This window comes from Pongo abelii, chromosome 17 (assembly GCF_028885655.2).
Source record: "Pongo abelii isolate AG06213 chromosome 17, NHGRI_mPonAbe1-v2.0_pri, whole genome shotgun sequence".
NCBI lineage: Eukaryota > Metazoa > Chordata > Mammalia > Primates > Hominidae > Pongo > Pongo abelii.
This window is the reverse complement of record NC_072002.2, coordinates 64,414,120-64,435,502: the sequence shown is the minus strand read 5'-3', so window position 1 is coordinate 64,435,502 and position 21,383 is coordinate 64,414,120. Positions and strand designations below refer to the sequence as shown.

General features: G+C 45.8%; 1 pseudogene; it reads right to left on the bottom strand.

Moving 5' to 3' along the window:
* Positions 1-326: 326 nt before the first annotated feature.
* LOC100432967 (single-strand selective monofunctional uracil DNA glycosylase-like) lies at positions 327-1,143 on the bottom strand (annotated as a pseudogene).
* Between the last annotated feature and the right edge of the window lie 20,240 nt (positions 1,144-21,383).

Here is a 21,383-nt window from a genome sequence, read left to right as displayed (position 1 = left end):
GGAGCTCCCCATTGAATAGAGACTTCCAAAGAAATGACGAGGTAGAAGCATCTGAAGAGCAACAGTGCGCCTTCTGCTGATTCCCTCCCACAGAAAAGACAATGCTCAGGGAAGGTGAGGAAAGCAGGACTCGGCAGGGCAAACAGGAGTGGGGTAAAAACTGCCACAGCAGGTTGGAAGACAGTTCAACAGATCGAAGGGTAGGTTTCCTGGCAACCAGGAAGCCCAGGAGGACCTCTGGCTTCAGTCCGGGGTGTGTTGTTATCTGCTTGCCCAAGAGTGACTTGGAGGCCTTGAATGTGTCCCATGCCAGGCCCCAGCGGCACTCATTTCCATAGCCGCGGCAGCAGCCCCAACTCACTTGGTCGACTCACTTGGTCACTGCCTATTAGCCCTGTTGGCCTGTGGGTTACGGGGAGAGAGATGCAGGAGCCCCTCCACCTGGACCTCTGGCATCAGGCCTGCCAGAGCCATTCGTGCCCACTACTGCACCAGCCGGGCCACTCCCACCCCCAGCCAAACCCCCAGCCGCTGCACCTGCCGGCAGAGGGGACACTAAGATCCCAAGAAGCTGTTCTTGCTGCTTGGCAGGAAGCTCAGCAGGAGTGAGGTTGTGTTCTCTGGGAGCCAGGAATAGCAGAGAACACAGATTGTGGACAAAGCAGTGACAGGAGAAGACCTCAGGCTTTCCACAGAGGTTCTGGAAAAGCCCCAGAATCGAGCACCACTCACCTCTCACTGAGCACGCCAGTCCCAGTACCCCAGTCCCAGCTAAGACAGTGCTCTTGGGGAGGGGTTAGCACAGGCCCTCCAATGCCCAGCCAGTCCCAGACCATGTTCACTTCCTTAAAGGGCACTCATGTCTGGGCCATGCTAAAAGGTCCTGGGTTCGTGCCCAGGAAGAGCACTTCCTTGGGGCCCTGGCAGCAGCAAGTCACAAAGTTGCAATGCGGCTCTTATACAATACTCCACGGGATTGTGAATGATGCCTGCAGACTCCAAAAACTGCAGTTGGTTCAGCTCAGCATTGAGCCAAAGCTCCTCCTCCAGGAAGCCCTCAGCCAAGCCTTGAGGGCAGGGCGGGGGCTCTCTCTGGGCACCTGCTGGCTCATGCAGGGTCCCTAGTGAAAAAGTCTGGGGCATGGCCACGCTTTTGTCACCTGGTCCAGCACCTCCTACGTTTTTTTTGGGGGGGGCAATACATGCCCCATACCATTAGTGCACAATTCAGCAATTTTTAATGTATTCCTGTGATTGTACAACTATTACCTTTATCTAGTTGCAGAAAATTTTCATCAGCCCCCAAAGAAACCCCATACCATTAGCAGTCCTTCCCCTTCCCTCTTCCCCTAGTCCTGGCAGCCACTGATCCACCTTCTGTCTCTGTGGATTTGACTGTCTATTCTGCACATCTTGTATAAACGTAGTTACGTAAAATGTGGCCTTTGTGTCTGACTTATTGGGCTCAGTGTAACATTTTCCAGGCTCATCCATGTTGGAGCATGTAGCAGTACTTCTTTCCTTTCTTATGGCTGAACAGCATCCCACTGTACGGATAGCACACCTTTTGTTCATCCATTCATCACTGATGGACAATTGGTTTGTTTCTACTTTGGGCTTTTTTTTTTTATTGAGATGGAGTCTCGCTCTGTTGCCCGGGCTGGAGTGCAGTGGTGCGATCTCAGCTCACTGCAACCTCCGCCCCCTGGATTCAAGCAATTCTCCTGCCTCAGCCTCCCAAGTAGCTGGGATTATAGGCACATGCCACCATGCCCTGCTAATTTTTTTTTTGTATTTTTAGTAGAGATGGGGTTTCACCATGTTGGCCAGGCTGGTCTCGAGCTCCTGGCCTCATGATTCGCCTGCCTCGGCCTCCCAAAGTGAGCCACAGTGCGTGAGCCACTGTGCCTGGCCCTGTAGTGGGCCATGATGAACAACGCTGCTGTGCATATTTGTGTGCAGGTTTCTGTGTGCAAATATTTTCTCCCATTCGGTGTTTCGTCTTTTCACTTTCTTATAATAGTGTCCTTTGAAACATGAAAGTTTTTAATTTCGGTGATGCCCAACTTACTTTTTCTTTCATCACTTGTGCTTTTGGTGTCACATCTAAGAAACCATTGCTTACTCCAAGGTCTCAAGATTTACCCCTACATTTTCTTCCAATAGTCTTGAAGCTTTTAGCTCTTCCAAAATGTCTTTTGATTCCTTTTGAGTTAGTTTTTATAGATGGTGTGAAGTAGGATCCATCTTCATTCTTTCACAGGTGACATCCAGCTGTCCTGGCACCCTTTGTTAAAAAGACAAGACAATTTCCCTATTGACTTGTCTTGGCACTTGATAGTTATATTCAATGGGACCGCCAGAGGATGCAAAAGAAAGCCAAAAGCCAAAAGAAATTTAGGATTCATTAATAACCATTCCCAGGGTGTCAGTGCTTCTTTTCTGGGACAGACATGTCCATTGGGCACCTCCACCACCCCTGAGCATTGCCACTAGGGGCAGCTCTGTCAGTTCTCTTTTTTTTTTTAAGCTGTACCTGGATGTAAAAGTTAGTTATGCTTTAATAGCTGTATTCACAAAGCTAGTACAGGAATTGTACAAGTCTTTTCGGCACTGGTAGTAGGTATTTCTCTGAATCACTGGCCATTTTTTCCTCACAAACAATTTTATTTATTTATTTAGAAACAGAATCTCACTCTTTTGGCCAGGCTGGGATACAATGGCACAATCTTGGCTCACTGCAACCTCTGCCTCCAGGTTTCAAGCAATTCTTGTGCCTCGGCCTCCCAAATAGCTGGGATTACAGGTGTGCGCTACCATGCCTGGCTAATTTTTATATTTTTTGTAGAGATGAGGTTTCACCATGTTGGCCAGGCTGGTCTTGAAGTCTTGACCTCAAGTGATCTTCCCACCTTGGCCTCACAAAGTGCTGGGATTACAGGCGTGAGCCACCTCGCCTGGCCCTGCGTAAACAATTTAAATGCTAGGAAAGTCCATCATTTCAGCAACAGCCGACCTTTCCCTGAAAGCAGCTGTTCCCAGCTCCATGAGTGTGGAGTGACCTCAGCAGACACTGGGCTTAGGCCATATTCACTGGGGAGAACACAGTGGAAAGTCAGGCTGCCCCACTTCTGCAAGACAGCTTGACTTGGGTGAAGCATATGCACTGCTGGGTAACTGGATTTACTTCTACGCTCCCGGTTCCTGAGTCTCTTCCCTTGTCAGGGCCATAGGCTTGCAATGGCCAAGTCTTCCTGGATTGCTTTGGGAAACATTCATCACTTAGAGATTTCCTAGCATTTTGCTTACAGCTTTACTATAGCATTGAACAGCTTGAATTGTAATACAATTAATAGCTAACATGGATTGAGAATTTATTACGGGCGAGGCATTGATCTAAGAACATCGCCTGTGTTATGACCAGATACTGCGTTTATGTTCACTTTACAAATGAGGAACGAAACAGAGTTCTTAGGTAACTTTAGAAAGAGCACATAGCTCATAGGGATTTGGACCCCTGGAGCCTGGCCCCAAATCATTAATCATTCACATACTCAGATTATGAATCATGGAGGACACCATCTGCCTCTGTTGCTTTCCTCATGCCCACAAAAAACTGTTTGAAAGCTATTCAATTATCATGAACGTGATCAAAAACTATCTTAGTCCATTTGTGTTGCTATAAATGAACACCTGAAGCTGGGTAATTTATGAAGAAATTACCCACAATAAAGTGCATTTTCCCTTTACTCATGGCTCATTTAAGGAAAAATGTCTACATTGTGAGGAATGTCTACAATGAGCAGGGGCTGCTCTGGGTCTTTGGATGTGCCTCTTGCCCATGTCAGATTCCTCCACACGACCCCGGCCCCCAGGGCGCCAGCAGAGTTATAGCCAGACCCACTGCTGACTGTGCCTCACCAGTAAATATGCCAAAAGCAACATGTGGGTGCCACTAAAGGCTGTTTGCATGGCCCCTGGGGGTGAGAGACAAGCTGAAAAATGCCATTTCAGGATTCCCGGGATATTTCAAAGGTATATGGGGACAATAGGACAGAGTATTTGAAATCAGGTTTTGCTGAGATCTTGACTGTGAAGTCTCCATAAGTTGCTAGGCCAACAACTTGATTTAATGAAGCTTCGAGTAAAAGAATAGTAAAAACATAAACTGGCCTCACCACAGCACAAATTTCCTCCAAAGAACTCCCAGCTCTGACTGATGTTTTATCACCCTTATCATCAGAGGACACCTACACACCACAGAGAAGGCTGCTATTTTGCTGTAGTTTTAGTTAGCAAGTGTAAGGTTCAAGAAGGATAATGGCCCAAGGCCACAGAACCAGCTTCCAGCAGAACTGGCCTCATGCCCTACTCAATGCACTTGTGCCATCTGTAGAGCCCATTGCCATTTCCTTGTTCAGAATTTGATCCTCAATCAAAATCAGGTGACTGGTTTAAACTTTGAAACTTTGACACATGGTATTAAAGGCTTAGTATGTATATGGTAGATCAGTTGTTCTCAACTGGAGACAATTTTACTCCCCAGGGGACATTTGGCAATGTCTAAAAACATTTTTAGTTGTCACAAGTCAGTTTGCAGGGTGTTGTGGCTGACTGCCACTACTACTACTTGAGGCCGTCATTACAGCAGTTACTACTGTTACTGCTTGAGACCTTCATTACAAGACTGAACGAAGGTACAAACATAGAAATGATAACAAAAAACAAAAGTAACTATTTTAAGGAAAGGCAACATGGGGAAGAAGAGAGCTCCCTGCTTCTAGTGAGCAAAGGCAGTTCCTGAGCTTCTACAAACCTTTGTATTTATTGGGTAACAAGAGCAAGGAGGAGGAGGTAACGACTGGTCAGCTGCTTAACTGATCACAGGTTCATATTGCTCCTGACAGGCTTCAATTATGCCTAATCATAAGAAACATTTGTGCGGCCTCCAGCAGGGTGTTGCTATTGGCATCTGGTGGGTAGAGGCCATGGATGCTGCCAAACATCCTGCAACACACAGAACAACTCCCCACAACAAAGAACTATGCAACCCCAAGTGTCAGTAGTATCTCATCTCTAGATCCCAGAGTATAGGGGATTAGGGTAAGAGGGGATATAAGGGGAGTCATTCCAGATTAATCCAAGAAGGGGGCAACTCCAAATTGCTGCCTTGGGTCCAGGCCAGGGAGACAATTAACAGCCAGCTTTGGTTTGCTTGAGTGTTTATATAAAAAGGGGATTGTTTATGTTCTTCAAAAGTCCCATGGAAATGACTCTGCCTGCCATTGCCAAGGAGGCCTGTCATCCCAGAGCAAGCACATTCCTCCCTAAGGAAGCGAGTCCTGGCTGCCGCTCCTCCCCAGCCCCACGCAGGCTGATGCTTCATCCAAAATGAAAGTGCCCTGGGACACACATGGAGAACACCCAAACCTTCGGGATCCTCCCCACCTCTTCCTATTGCAGCTCTCCCCAGGGACAAAGGGCCATTGCTCGGATTGGATTCTGCCATAGCCTGGCTCAGAATCTGTCTCACGCCCCCTCAGTGGAGAGAGAGGAGTGGCCTGGATCTCGAAGATTCCTGTGGAAAGCATGCCCTCCTCCATCCTCCGCCTCCTCGCGCCCACTGTCTCTGACCTAATTCCCCTCCTTGTGACCTACTTCCCGTGGCATGGAACAAGAAGATAGAAGATAGGCATCACATGGTGGGGGAAAGTCGGTGGGGGAAAAGTTTGCTACAGACCTAATTTATTAGGCAAGTCTATCGCAAGGAAAATAATTAGTAAATTAATAAATGAGGATCCTATTCTACCTTAAAGTCAACTCCATCCTTTATCTCATAGAATAAAGGTTTAAATTTTTTTAGGCATTGTCTTCCATAAATATATAGAAAAACATATTTCTATTCTCATAGGTATGTTTAATTTTGACATCATTAGCATTTCAGGGCAGATACAATGTATTTCAGATGAGAAATGGTGTCACGTTGGCTAAAGATGCTTCATGCTAGCATCATGGAGGCAAATTGTTCTTCCTTGCTCAGGTCCTCATCCAAAGGCCTTTTTCCATACTCGTTCACTCAACAAACACTGGCAGAGCTCAGGTGAGTTATAGGCCAGGGCTACCAAGGTAAGCCATGGGTCTGCTCAATGGGGCTTACAGACCAGCAGGGGTGACAGACCTGTAAGAAGTAAGAGTGGCCTTTCGGAACTGCAGAGAGCTGGGGTTTACCAGCAGGTAGGCATGCGGTGGGGAGCACCACATGATGTTGGGAAGGCAGGCAGCACTAAGGATTGGGGTCTTTTGTTCTGAGGAGCCACAGGACCATAATAGGAAAGAAATGAAGTGATCAGAGTTGCTTTTTGGACTACTGGATGAAGACTCTTCTTTTTTTTTTTTTTTTGGAGATGGAGTCTCACTCTGTTGCCAGGCTGGAATGCAGTGGCTCAATCTCAGCTCACTGCAACCTCTGCCTCCCGGGTTCAAGCAGTTCTCCTGCCTCAGCCTCCCAAGTAGCTGGGACTACAGGCGCGCGCCACCATGCCCAGCTAATTTTTGTATTTTTAGTAGAGAGTACAAAAATACAATAATTTTTGTATTTTTAGTAGAGATAGGGTTTCACCATGTTGGCCAGATGATCTCCACCTCTTGACCTCGTGATCCGCCCACCTCAGCCTCCCAGGTGCTGGGATTACAGGCATGAGCCTCTGCGCCTGGCTGAAGACTCTTCTATTGCAGCCAAGGCCCTGCCACTTCCCAGATGAGAGACCACATTGGCCTGAAGCCCATGCATGCAGGGACCCCTCTGAGACTCCAGGCCTGGCTGCTCCCAGCTTCTTCATCAGGGTAGACTGGAAGGGGGTCAGCCCAGGGCAACAAAGTCAGTTTGGATGCCACCATAATAATTCAGACCAAAGGAAAGAAATGAGTCTTAGTGGGACCAATTTGCAGGTAGTTGAGATAACATCCTAGGAACTAGATGCTGGTTGAAACAGGAGTCAGGGATCTCTCTTTTTCCTGATTTGGGCAAGTGGTGGAAGAGACTGGGGATTCTGTCTCCCTGGATATGTGAAAGGCAGAGCAGTTGTGGAGAAGAAAATAGGTCACTCAGGGATGTGATTAACTGGGGGCCCCATGGCTTGGTGAGGGGGCCATGAAGCAGACATCCCAGAACCCAGGACTTGGCCAGAGAGTGGGAAATGCTGGACTCGGGAGCCAGATGGCCTGGGTTCCACCTGCAGCCCTGTTATCCTAGTTGTGCCTCAGATTCCTCAAACACTCACTGCCCAAAGTGCCCATAAGGAGTAGAGGATAATGCCTGTGCAGTGCTTACCTGGCGCCCAGGCCAGCACAAGGTAGGTGCCCAGTGAACATTAGCTGTGGTTATTTCAGGAGGTGCTTAATAGATTAATTTGTTGGATGAGACCAAGACTGTCTCAATGAAATTAAAACCAACTATAAGACAGGCAAGACCCCAAAGGACAAATACTATATGACTCCACTTACATGAGATACCCAGAATAATCAAATTCATAAGGAGAGAAAGCAGAATGGTTGTTGCCAGAGCTGGGGGAGGGAAAATGGGGAGCTGCTGTTTCATGGAGACAGAGTTTCAGTTTGGGAAGATGAAAAAGTTCTGCAGATGGATGGCGGTGATGGTTGCACAGCAATGTGATTGCACTTAATGCTTCCTAACTGTACACTTAAATTGCTCATATGGGGCTGGGCGCTGTCACGCCTGTAATCCCAGCACTTTGGGAGGCCAACGCAGGCGGATCACAAGGTCGGGAGATCAAGATCATCCTGGCAAATACAGTGAAACCCCATCTCTACTAAAAAAAAAAAATACAAAAAATTAGCCGGGCGTGGTGGCAGGCGCCTGTAATCCCAGCTACTTGGGAAGCTGAGGCAAGAGAATGGCGTGAACCCGGGAGGCGGGGCTTGCAGTGAGCCGAGATCGAGCCACTACACTCCAGCCTGGGCGACAGAGCGAGACTCCGTCTCAAAAAAATAAAATATAAAAAAAAAATTTGTTCATTTGGTAAGTTTTACATTATGCATATTTTACTATAATAAAAATAAAATTTAAAATCTTCAAAAAATAGAGAAGCTAAGACAGCCTTGGGAAAAGGAATGGAATGAGATGATAAGAGGACAATTGAGAAAACATGATAGAGAGGAAAGTGCTTTCATTCAAAGCTCAGTGCAAATAAAATTTATAATTAACAATGTGGTCCACTAATCATCAGAGAAATGCAAGTTAAAATCACAATTAGCTATCACCTCACACCAGTTAGGATGGCTATGATCAAAAAGATGAAGATAGGACGTGTTGGAGAGGATGAGGGGAAAAGGGAACATGTGCACACTATTGGTGGGAATGGAAATGAGTACATCCATTATGGAAAACAGGTACTTCAAAAAGTTAAAGATAGGACTACCATATGATCCAGCAATCCCACGACTAGGCATATAGCCAAAGGACATTTTTGTGTCAATTTATTTGACCATTTTTATTTGCCAATTTAAAAAATAATTTTCTTAAAAAAAGAATATGGTCTGGTTCTAACACTTCAAAGACTCATTTCAAAACTCCATGTTCCCTGGCTTTGCACACTAGAGTTCACCAAACCAGGAGCTGATTGATACATCAGAGAGATCTGCACGCCCATGTTTACTGCAGCACTATTCACAATGATCAAGATATGGAATCAACCTAAGTGTACATCAATGGATGAATGAATTAAAAAAAAAGCTGTTATATATACACAGTGGAGTACCATCCAGCCTTAAGAAAGAAGGAAATCCTGTCATCTGTGACAACATGGATGATCCTGGAGGATATTACGTTAAGTAAAATAAGCCAGGCACAGAAAGACAAATACTGCATGACCACTCTCATATGTGGAATCTAAAAAAGTTAAACTCATAGAAGCAGGGAGTAGAATGATGGTTACCAGAGACTATGGTAGGAGGTTTGAGGAAGGTACTGTTAGACAAAGGGCATAAAATTTCCATTACACAGGAGTTCAATTGTACCATGTGGTATACTATTGTACCACATGGTGACTACAATTAATAACAATATATTACATACTTGAAGATTGCTGAGAGAGAAGAATTTAAGTGTTCTCACCACAAATAAACATGTGAAGTAATATATATGCTAATTAGCTTGATTTAATCATTCCACAATATATGTTTTTTTTCTTTTTTTTGAGATGGAGTCTCTCTCTGTTGCCCAGGCTGGAGTGCAGTGGCACGATCTTGGCTCACTGCAACCTCCACCTCCCAGGTTCAAGTGATTCTCCTGCCTCAGCCTTCCGAGTAGCTGAGATTACAGGTGCATACCACCATGCCCAGCTAATTTCTGTACGTTTAGTGGAGACGAGGTTTCACCATGTTAGCCAGGCTAGTCTCGAACTCCTGACCTCAAGTGATTCGCCCGCCTCAGCCTCCCAAAGTCCTGGGATTACAGGTGTGAGCCACTGCGCCTGGCCAATATATGCATATTGCAAAACATCATGTTATGCACCACAAATATATACAATTTTTGTCAATTAAAAAAAATAATTCCCTTTTAAAATAATATGTTCTGATTCTAAGGCTTTAAAGACTCATTTCAAAACTCCAGATTCCCTGGCTTCACACACCAAAGTTCATCAAACCAAGAGCTGATCATTTATGCAGTTCTGGGCCAATACTTAATGTTGGGCATGTAAGCACCTCCCATGTGTGTAAGAGCAGCCCCTGCTGTGAAGAAGCTACAGTCTACAGCAGATGACATAATACAATGGAGGAGAATGTGTTTCAAGAACCATGAAGCATTATAGAGAACATTGTAGAATACAGGCTTCTGGATAGAGACTTCTGCTTCCTCTCTCCACCTACAGAACGCCAGGCACCCCCAGGCTGGCTGGTCCTTCATTTGCCTTCTCTGTTAAACTGGCTGCTAGACCTGGGCATAGGAAGGTGCCCTCTCCTGCCACATTCTATGAGCTTAATACTCCCGCTCCACAACATATGTAGTGACACTTGTCCTCTTTGACACTGGCTGAGCCCACCGAGGTTCTTCCCCAAGACCACCCCAAAACACACACACACCTCCACTTTTCCCTCCAATCAAAAAATTTAACATTTATTTACTCCAACTAATAACTAGCTTTCCTCTCACTTCAAACATAGCTGCTGGTGTGGGCAGCTACCTGGTCACCTGCCTACATGTGGGTCACTACTGACCTTTCTGAACACAGAAAGGTTCGACACAAGGTCCCATTTCCTGTGTATTTCTGTACAGCTGTCCCCAAGACACAAATCACATCACCAGATCAAACTGCCCTCTTTTCTTTCCTCTTCTTCTGCCCCTTGGCATTCCCCCTTCCTATTCAAAGAAGCCCCCTAAAGCTGGGGGCCTTCGGTTCCCACTGAGTGGAGGTCCAGGCAAAACCAGCTTCACTCTGGCCCTGCCCTCAAATCACACTCTGCTGCCACAGGAGGGGGAGACCCGGAGGAGCCCCAGCCACACCCACCTCCCCAGGAATGCTGGCCTCACTGACCAAGCAGAGGATGGGAGAGGAAGAGAACTGTCTGTCTCTCAATGGACCCCCCTAGAACTTGCCCCTCCTGGAGGAAGAGGGAGACAAGCCTGGTGCTGAGGTGCCCTCAGGGATATTTCATGATCCTTAGCTCCCTTCACCTGCTGGCTCCTCTCATCCCTCCTTCAAGCCCAGGCCAGGCTGTTTTCCCCTTTCTCAGCTCCCATGATGCACAGCTTCCCGCCAGCATGCTTCCAGGGGCAGCTCTTTGGGCTACAGCCTGTCTTGAGAACGAAGGGGCTAGTGGCATAGAAAGGGGTCTGGGAGCACTGGGGAGCTTGCCTCTGCCTCCCTGGGTGGGGCCTGAGATCAGTGTGAGCTGAGCGGCTGAGAGCCGCCTACCCCAAATGTGAGGGCGCCTTCTTTGCAACAGACGCTGCTGCACCAGGTGGCACACCCAGGGCAGGGGGAGGAAAAAGGTTGGCAATGGAGACGGGATTGTAAGGGTGGAGCAATCTTTTCTGTTCTGGATAAAATGTAAAGAGGAAAAACTCCCATGAGATCATTGCTGCAGCTATGACCAAAATCTGGGGAGCCCCTTCAGTGAATCCTGAGTGTCCTTCAATTCCTCAGCTTCCTCCCCATGACCCAGGAAGTCAGGACCCGGCCTGGCCACCGCAGCTTGGCCACTCCATGCACTGCTGGTCAGAGCCTGTGAGGAAGGGGCGTGGTGAGTCAGCAGGGGACCCACAGGGACCTTCTGGGTTCTGCTGACTCAGAGTTGGATCTCATCAGGCTCTCATCAACATGGCCTTGGGCCAGCCGGAGCAGAAGAACAGGAGGTTCCTGTTTCCTCAGTTCCTTTCCAGAAAGGTCCCTTTCCAGAAAGGCCCAAACACCATCATTCTCCTCCTCCTCCCTCTTCCAGCCTCCCTCGCCCTCCTCATCTCCACCCTTGCCTTTAAGAGAACAGCACCGTTACTAAAAACGTGATGATTCAAACCACACTGGCAGCTCATATGTGAGGCTTGGATAGCGCCGAGAAGGAAAGGGCTTACAGTGCCCCATCCCTGCCCAGTGACATGAACAGGAGTGGCGCGCATCCACAGCACAGCAGAAAACATCAAAACATGACCCGAGGCTGCGGCAAACATGACAGGGCCCTTCCCCATGCCCCCTGCAGCTGCGTGCACTGGCCAAGCTTCCCAAGCTTGAGTTCTGCTGGAAGGACCAGGTGGGGAGCCGGGAACCACAAGTGGTGCTCTCACAGAGCCAAAGCAGCGACAGTTGTCCCTACACCTATCATGTCCACCCAGGGAGAAATAGGGTAGAGAAGGCAGAGGATCTGAGGGGAGAAGACCTGGGTGCACCCCCAGTCTTGCATCTCCTGTGTAGTGTGCCTTGAGTCCTTCTAATTTATCTGAACCCCGTTTCCCATGTGTACAAAACGAGACTAATAAAAACCCACAGGTTAATTCTATGAAAAGAGAGACAAAATCTTCCCCAATGTTGGTTATAATTACGGCAATGATTATCCAAATGCTTAGTTAATCAACATGTATGTATCGATCACCTACGGTGTGCCAAGGACATTATGTACATTGCTTCATGTTATCTTCACAACAACCCTCAAAGGAAGACAGCATTGTTCCCATTTTATGGATGAGGACAGAAGGCTTTGGTTAATCATTTGCTGAAAGTGACACTGCTAATAAGTGACAATGCACGTGCAGGTGTGGGGGCCTCCAGAGCCCATGCTGTTCGTAGTGCAGGACTCTGTCCCAGATCTCAAGGACAAAAAACATACACAAGAGACAGATATAGGTGGATAGGACAAGTAGAATGTGGGTAATACCAACGATAAGGTGTCACACTAAATGATCCCAATGCCTGCAGGGGAGGTCAGCCTCCAGGAAGATCAGCAGGGCCTACATGCAGGGAGGCTTCTAGCAGTTGGTGAGGCCTGCCCAGGCCTCGCACAGGGGGGCCCAGCTGAGAACTGGATGCAGCTGGGGAGCAGGGCAAAGAAGGTAGGCTTGGGAGGTGTGCCAGGTCACAGAGGTCCATGGCAAGTCTCTGGGAATGTTCTTTCCTGCTACAAAGTGTGGTATCCCCATCCCCAACCCCCAGTCCCTACCCAGGGCATAATTACAACTGGGCGCAGTCAGCCTGTATCCCCTGAGGCCTTCCCCGTCTTCCGAGATTTCCTTGGGGTTTCCCTTCCCATCTCAGCACTCAAGGCCTCCGGATTCCTCCCCTTTCCATTGGTTCTCAACCCTGTGAGCACTAGAATCTCCTGGGGACTTTTAAAAACATAGACGTGGACTCCTCCTAGAAATTCAGTTTCCACTGGTCTAGAGGCAGGGAGGAAGTGGTGGACAATTGCCTAAAAGATAAAAGGACTTGCCCAGGTCACAAATCCCCCTGGTAGGGAAGCCTGGACTGGGATAAGGCTCCCAGCAGCCATCAGGAGCGGAGTGTGGAACAGGTGCTAAGGGCTGTCCCACGCTTGTTTCTCAGATTTTGGACTTCCAAGTCGGAGCTCCTTTCTCAACACCACTCTGCCACCAAGAATGACTACCATTGTTTCCCACTTGATATCACAAGCATGTCCTTCAACAGAGCCTGACTTTCAGACTTTGGACAGTGAAAAATACACCTTTGACAGCCAGGTTGTGTAGAGCCCAAAATAAGTTTCCAAACTCCTGTTAGCCACAAGTCCTGTAAATAGATCTCACTTAACACCCTCAGGTCAACTCCTAGAGGCCCTGAGCACTGCTTTCCAATTATTCAGTAGAAAATAAATAATAACAATATAAAACTTACAATGCTCTTGTAAGAATTACTTGAAGTAATACCCATAAGGAATAATGCCTGACAGGGAAGCCAGCATCCAGTCCTTCACAAATGCCTCTGTGGGATCTGCCATGGGCCAAGCACTATCTGAGCATGGGGGTACATGGTGGCAACCCTAATATGGCCCGGAGTCTGCCATGGGCCAATCACTGTCTGATCCTGTTAGACTCTGGTCTCAATCCCCCATCCGCTTTCATGAAAGTCAGCCAGTGAGTGTTCTGTTTAGTTGGTCCTTAGAAAAAAACAAATGTGTTAGGCCATTCTTGTATTGCTATAAAGAAATACCTGAGGCTGGGTAATTTATAAAGAAAAGAGGTTTAATTGATGTAAGGTTCTGATGGCTGTACAGGAAGCATGGTGCCAACATCTTCTTGGCTTTTGGTGGGGCCTCAGGGAGCTTACACTCATGGCAGAAGGTAAAGTGGGATCAGCACATCACATGGTGAGAGCAGGAGCAAGAGAAAGGAGGGGTCCTAGACTCTTTCCAACAACCAGATCTGGCATGAACTAACTGATGAGAACTCACTCATCACCACGGGGATGGTGCTAAGCCACTCATGAGGGATCCGTCCCCATGATCCAGTACCTCCCACCAGGCCCCACCTCCAACATTGGGAATCACATTTCAACATGAGGTTTGGAGGGAACACACATCCAAAAACATCCAAACCATATCAAAATGCATTAATAGTTGAATATTCAAAGCAGACACAATGGTGAGCAATCCTCCATTTAACAAAAGAATTAATTACAGGACTTCTCCAAAGAGGTAACTCCCTTAGTCCATCTAAAACAGAATTTTACAGCCTGGACAACATGGCAAAATCCCGTCTTTACAAAAAATACAAAAAAATTAGCAGAGGCCGGGTGCAGTGGCTCATGCCTGTAATCCCAGCACTTTGGGAGGCCGAGGCAGGTGGATCACTTGAGGTCAGGAGTTTGAGACCAGCCTGGCCAACATGGTGAAACCCTGTCTCTACTAAAAATACAAAAAATTAGCCAGGCATGGTGGCAGGTGCCGTAATCCCAGCTACTCAGGAGGCTGAGGCAGGAGAATCACTTGAACCTCGGAGGCAGAGGTTGCAGTGAGCCGAGATCACAACATTGCACTCCAGCCTGGGCAACAAGAGCGAAACTCCATCTCAAAAAAAAGAAAATAAGCAAGCTGTAGTGGCTCACTTCTGAAGTCCCAGCTACTTGAGAGGCTGAGGTGGAAGAATCGCTTGAGCCCAGGAGGTGGAGGTTGCAGTGAGCTCGCACCACTGCACTCCAGCCTGGGCAACAGAGGGAGACCCTGTCTCAAAAAGAATTTTTAAATAAAATAAAATAAAATTTTATTTATATAGCATCAATCTAGTCACAAATTTTTTGGTATAAAACAAAAGTTCATAATTTGCACATAGCTCTCTATGTCTGTATGGTTGTGTTCTCACTATAAATGTGATTCAAGCAGGACCTTTCAGGTGAGGAAAGCTAGACTTGGAGAGGTTCTAAGCAAAAACAGACATTCCCAGCACTCCACATTTTGTGGCTCATTGTTGAGAGCACATTTCTCAACCTGCCAAAATCCTGTTGTCAAGACTATAATTCCAGGGATTATTTCTAGGTTCGTTACTAGAGAAATTTCTTTGAATGTGTAGAGAAAAACAAAAAATCCTATTGTTACATCTACACTGTCTACAGAAAGTAGAGTACACGTTACCAGGGACTGGAGTGAGAAGGAAATGGGAGCTATTGTTTATTAACTTCTGTTTAGGACAATGAAAAAGTTCCAGGGTTTCTGTTTGGGATCATGAAAAAGTTCTAGAGTTTCTGTTTGGGATCATGAAAAAGTTTGAGAGTTTCTGTTTGGGATCATGAAAAAGTTCTAGAGTTTCTGTTTGGGATCATGAAAAAGAAGTTCTAGAAATGGATAGTGGTGATAGTTGCACAACAATGTGAGTGTAGTATGTATTTAATGCCACTGAATTGTACACTTAAAAATGGTTAAAAGGGTAAATTTTACGTTATATATATTTTAACACAAAAAAAATCAAAAAAGTATCAAATTAAAAATAAAATCTAACGTAGAAAAAAGAGACCTAGCACAAACTCTGGGTCACAGTAGGCTTATAATGTTGTAAACTTAACTTCACCTCTGCTCTTTCCTTCTGCCTCTCTCTACCCCAGTGTAATATAGAGGACTAATTAAAAGAAAATATTCAGAATTGAAGTAATGCTGAGATACTTCTAACCCAGTATACTGGCAAAAAATAATGTGTGATGATACTCTTTGCTCAAAAATATGTAGGAATAGGATACTTTCATATATTGCTATTGAAAAGAAGAATCGGTCAGCCTATTTGGAAAGCAATTGAGCAATACTTTATGAAAATATATTTATTAAAATTAAAAATAAGTACACTAAGGCCAGGCGCGGTGGCTCACACCTGTAATCCCAGCACTTTGGGAGGCCGAGGTGGGTGGATCACGAGGTCAGGAGATCGAGACCATCCTGGCTAACATGGTGAAACCCTGTCTCCACTAAAAATACGAAAAATTAGCTGGGTGTGGTGGCAGGCGCCTGTAGTCCCAGCTACTCTGGAGGCTGAGGCAGGAAAATGGTGTGAACCCAGGAGGCGGAGCTTGCAGTGAGCCAAGATCGCGCCACTACACTCCAGCCTGGGCAACAGAGCGAGACTCCAACTCAAAAAAAATAATAATAATAAGTACACTAAAAAATATCTGGTATTAGAGAAAGCATAGACATATATATTAATGGAAAAGATTAGAAAGTCCAGAAATAGACCTGAACAAATACGGTCAGTTGATTTTTTACAAAGGCATGAAGTCATTTCAATGAGAAAGGATGATCCTTTTAGCCAATGTTGCCAAACAATTGGATGTCCATATGCAAATGAATTAACCTTAACCCATGCAGCCTACCTTATTCAAAAATTCACTTTAAAAATGAATCACATGCCAAAGTATAAAATCAAAAACTATAAACCTAAAATTATAAAACACAGAAGAAAACATACAAGAAAATCTCCATGACTTTGTGTTAGGCAAAGATTTCTCAGGTGCTGTACCAAAACTATGATCCAGAGAAGACAAAAATTGTTGTTAGACTTTACTAAAAACTTCTTTTTAAAAGCACACTTAAGAGAATGAAAAAAAACAGGCTACACACTGGAAAATAATATTTGCAAACACATAAATAACTTGTATCCAGGTTACATAAAGAACTCTCAAATAAGAAAACAAGCAGTTGAATAAAGAAAAAAGGTAAAAGATTTGAACAGAATCTTTGAGAAAGAGAAGAAAGATAGATGGAAATTAAGCACAGGAAAAGATGTTTGATGACACTTGTCATTAGGGAAATGCAAATTAAATCCACAATGAGATACCAGTAAACACTAGGATAGCCAAAATCAAAATAATAACACCACGTGCTATCAAGGATACAGAACAACATGTACTGCTGGTGGGAATTCAAAGTGGTACAGCCATAGAAAACAGGTGGCAGTTCCTTATAAAATTAAATACATACTTAGCATACAACCTGGCAATCCTATTTCTAGAAATTTAACCAAGAGAAATGAAACCATATATCCACATAAATAAACTTTACATGAATGTTTACAGCAGTTTTATTTTAAGTGTCAAAAAATGGAAACAAAACAAATGTCTCTCAACTGAGGAATGGATAAATAATCCATTAGTACATCCATAGAGTAAAATACTAGTCAGCAATAAAAGGAAACAAATCACTGATATTTGCAACAATGTGAATCTTTTTATAAATGAATGATATGGATGAATTTTGTTATGAATGAATGAGTCTTGTTGTGGATGGATCTTATCATGCTAAGTGAAAGAAGCCAGACTCAAAAGTCTACTCTGTGATTCCATTTATATGACAATCTAGAAAAGGCAAAACTATAGAAATAGATCAGTGGTTTCAAGGGTGGGAGATAGGGAAGAAATTGACAACAACAACAAAAAAAGTAACTTTCTGAGGTTATGGACCTGTTCTGTATCTTGATTATGGTGTTGGTTATATTCTGTAGGTATCTGTGCAAACTTGCAGAAATCTACATGTACATGGGTTAATTTTACTGTACCTAAATCGTACCTTCATGCATTCTCTTTAATCAGAAATCATGTATGGGAATCTATTCCATAGCATTAAAAAGCACCAATTGCCTGGGCATGGTGGCTCACACCTGTAATCCCAGCACTTTGGGAGGCCGAGGCTGGTGGATCACTTGAGGTCAGGAGTTTGAGACCAGCCTGGCCAACATGGTGAAATCCCATCTCTACTAAAAATAAAAAAATTAGCTGGGCATGGTGGTGGGCGCCGTAATCCCAGCTACTCGGGAGGCTGAGGCAGGAGAATTGCTTGAACCCAGAAGGCAGATATTGCAGTAAGCCAAGATCGCTCCATTACACTCCAGCCTGGGCGACAAGAGCGAAACTCCATCTCAAAAAAAAAAAATCAACACAGAAGCATTTTTTATATTGCATAAAACAGAAACCAGCCTGATGGCCCATCAATAGAAACCTGTTTAATAAATGGTGGTGTAGCCATTTCAAAGAATAGTATTTAGCCATTTAAAAAGGCATATTATTTATGCCAGTTAATATGGAGGGATTTTAATAGGACATTGTTACACAAGAATAGCAGAATACAGAAAGTCTATATAGAATGATGTTATTTTATGCTCACCATCACTGGCCATCAGAGAAATGCAAATCAAAACCACAATGAGATACCATCTCACACCAGTTAGAATGGCGATCATTAAAAAGTCAGGAAACAACAGGTGCTGGAGAGGATGTGGAGAAATAGGAACAATTTTACACTGTTGGTGGGACTGTAAACTAGTTCAACCCTTGTGGAAGTCAGTGTGGCGATTCCTCAGGGATCTAGAACTAGAAATTCCATTCGACCCAGCCATCCCATTACTGGGTATATACCCAAAGGACTATAAATCATGCTGCTATAAAGACACATGCACACGTATGTTTATTGCCGCATTATTCACAATAGCAAAGACTTGGAACCAACCCAAATGTCCAACAATGATAGACTGGATTAAGAAAATGTGGCACATCTACACCATGGAATACTATGCAGCCATAAGAAATGATGAGTTCATGTCCTTTGTAGGGACATGGATGAAATTGGAAATCATCATTCTCAGTAAACTATCGCAAGAACAAAAAACCAAACACCGCATATTCTCACTCATAGGTGGGAATTGAACAATGAGAACACATGGACACAGGAAGGGGAACATCACACTTCAGGGACTGTTGTGGGTTGGGGGGAGGGGGGAGGGATAACATTGGGAGATATACCTAATGCTAGATGACGAGTTGGTGGGTGCAGTGCACCAGCATGGCACATGTATACATATGTAACTTACCTGCACATTGGGCACATGTACCATAAAACCTAAAGTATAATAATAATAATAATAATAATAATTACAATAAAAGAAAAAAAAAAGAAAAAAAAAAAAAAAAAAAAAAAAAAAAGAATGATGTTATTTTAAAAAAAATACACAACCATGAGTTAACCCATAGATGAGTTTGTATGATTGTGTGCACATATATGAAGAAAGGTGTGGTGGGATGGGCACTAGTCTGTTAACAGTGATGACTTGAGTTGGGGAGCTGGGAATAGAGAGTCAAGGTGAGTTTGAAAGGTGGGAGGGAATGGAGGGGGGTCAGGCTCAAAGGATGAAGGAAGGAAAAATGCCTAGAACTAGCCTGAGATTAGCTGTGACTACAGACCTCTCCTTCGCTGGGTTCTCTCTCCTTATTGCTGAGACTTTTTATCAATATCTCAGTCCCACCAGGAGAGGAAGAGAAAGGGAATTTCAAAACTTCTCCCAAGGACCTGCAGCCTTCCTACCACACAAGGGGCTGGGACTGGCATCACTCAGTTCTGCATCCCAGCCAGGACGTAGAAGGAAGCGTGTCTCTTTGCTGTGGGCTGCCTTCCCCCACTCCAGGACAAGGCGAACATTGTGGGGCTGGTGGGAGAGGACCACAAGCAGGAAGAGTTTGGGGAGGAGAGGCAGCTGTGAGTAGATCTGATGTCTTCTTGAGGACAGGAAGCAGCGAGGGCTGCCGAGGCAAAAGCCTCGCTTTCTGAGAAGCTGGAGCAGAGCCAGAGTCATTCTCTGATGAGCTCTGGACACAAGAATCAGCCAACAAGCCCTGACACTCCCTTACCACGCACTTAGCTCTGCACGAGTTGCTAAGGAAGAAATATGAGAAAATAGGTCTCATACACCAGGGAATGGATCTCACGGGGTTTACACTTTCATTAGGGGAACAAGAGTATTGCATTTAAAAAGTAAAGAGCACTCAAAGAGTGTTTATTAATACAAATGGAGCTCAGAAGAGAGGGGCCAGGCACAGGAATTTTTGAAATAGTGCCCATGCCCCTCTTGTCTTTGCCCTTGCCTTCTCCAGCTCTCACAGGTGGTGGCTTCAGTTTCCTTGCCTGGGAGAATTTTGCAGCGCGGTGTCTGAACTTTCCAAAGTTGAGGAGAATGGGGCTTGAGGAGTGGGATGTTCCTAGACTAAAATCAGTAACTGGGGAGTGGCCTGTGGGTCCCCAAATCAATAGAAACTTGCAACCTGCTCCCCGAAAGCACCTCACACTGAGAGGCTCTCGGAAGGAATGGCTTTTATGGCACAGCAGGGAGGCTGGACCCTGGGCACTGGGCTCACCACAGAAGCCCATAACTCAAAGGTGACCAGCAAGATGCAGAGCGGTAGATCCACAGAGACCACACCTGCCAGGCAGGGGCATCCTCCACTGTGACCAGTATGGACCCATGGCAAGAGGGGCTGGGAGCCTTTAGCCAACCCAGTGGGGGACCAGAGAGTGACCAAAGACCTGGGGTGAATTTCTGGACAGCCCAGTGTGATGGAGATGTGAAGTCAGCATTAAGCCATTTTACAGAAAATGAAGAACTATGGTATTGCTTGGGTACTCCAGTTAGTGAACTGAGCGTCTTTGTGGTCTTCCGGTCCCAAGAGATCTGGAGGTGGGGATTATGGATGAGGTGGGGTTCAATCTGACCTTGGGGACAATAACCAGGACTGGGGACAAAAGTAGGGACTAGAGAACAGAATGAGCAAATGTGATCACCAGGGGAGCAGGGAGCTTGTGACAGGGACAGTGAAGAAACAGGCTTGGCTGGAGCCCAGGGTCCAAATCAGGGAGCAGAAAGAAAGCTACTTTCAATGTCTCTCTTCCTTATCGTCAGAACACATCTATCACAGAACACCTACATGCACAAGAGGCCCGGCTGCCTGTGAGGTCGTAGAGGAGCGAAACGCATGGCTGTGCCTTCCGGGAGCTCATGAGGTGGTTAGGATGATACACGCACGTGCAAACAAGCACACCTAAGGCAGAGTGCCGCAGGAAGGACAGATCATTCGTGCGCGAGTGTTGATCCAACCAGGGCTTCTTGAGAGACTTCTTCACACTATGCCAAGCACTGCAGATGCAGAGGTGATTAATACAAGGCGCCACCCTGGAGAAATGCCTAGAAATCACTCCCAGTGGAGGCAGGTTTCCTAGAACTGGTCCTAGATTGTGTGGCGAAATTTGGTGGGCATCTAGGGAGAAAGCGAGTGCTCCCCACCTTCGGTACTAACGGCACGTGGGGTCAAAGGCCTGGGGAACGTCCTAGGTGAGTCAGGGGTGAGGTGGGCAGAGAGGGTGCCAGTCTGAGCAGAAGATCCAAGGGAGAGGAAAGGCAGAAGGGGCTGGAGAGGACAGTTGGGAGGAGATGATAAAATGTACTGGATGGTACCCGAAGGTCTCTGGGCTTTACGCTGTGGGCCCCTGGAGCTACTGAGGATTTCTGATCTGCAGTGGGGCCCTAAATGTGCCCCCACAAAAGCTCCTAACACTTCCAAGGTGAGTGGCAAATGGGACTGGGTGGGGCTGGGGTTTCCATGTGGGGAACGTGTCCCAGCAAA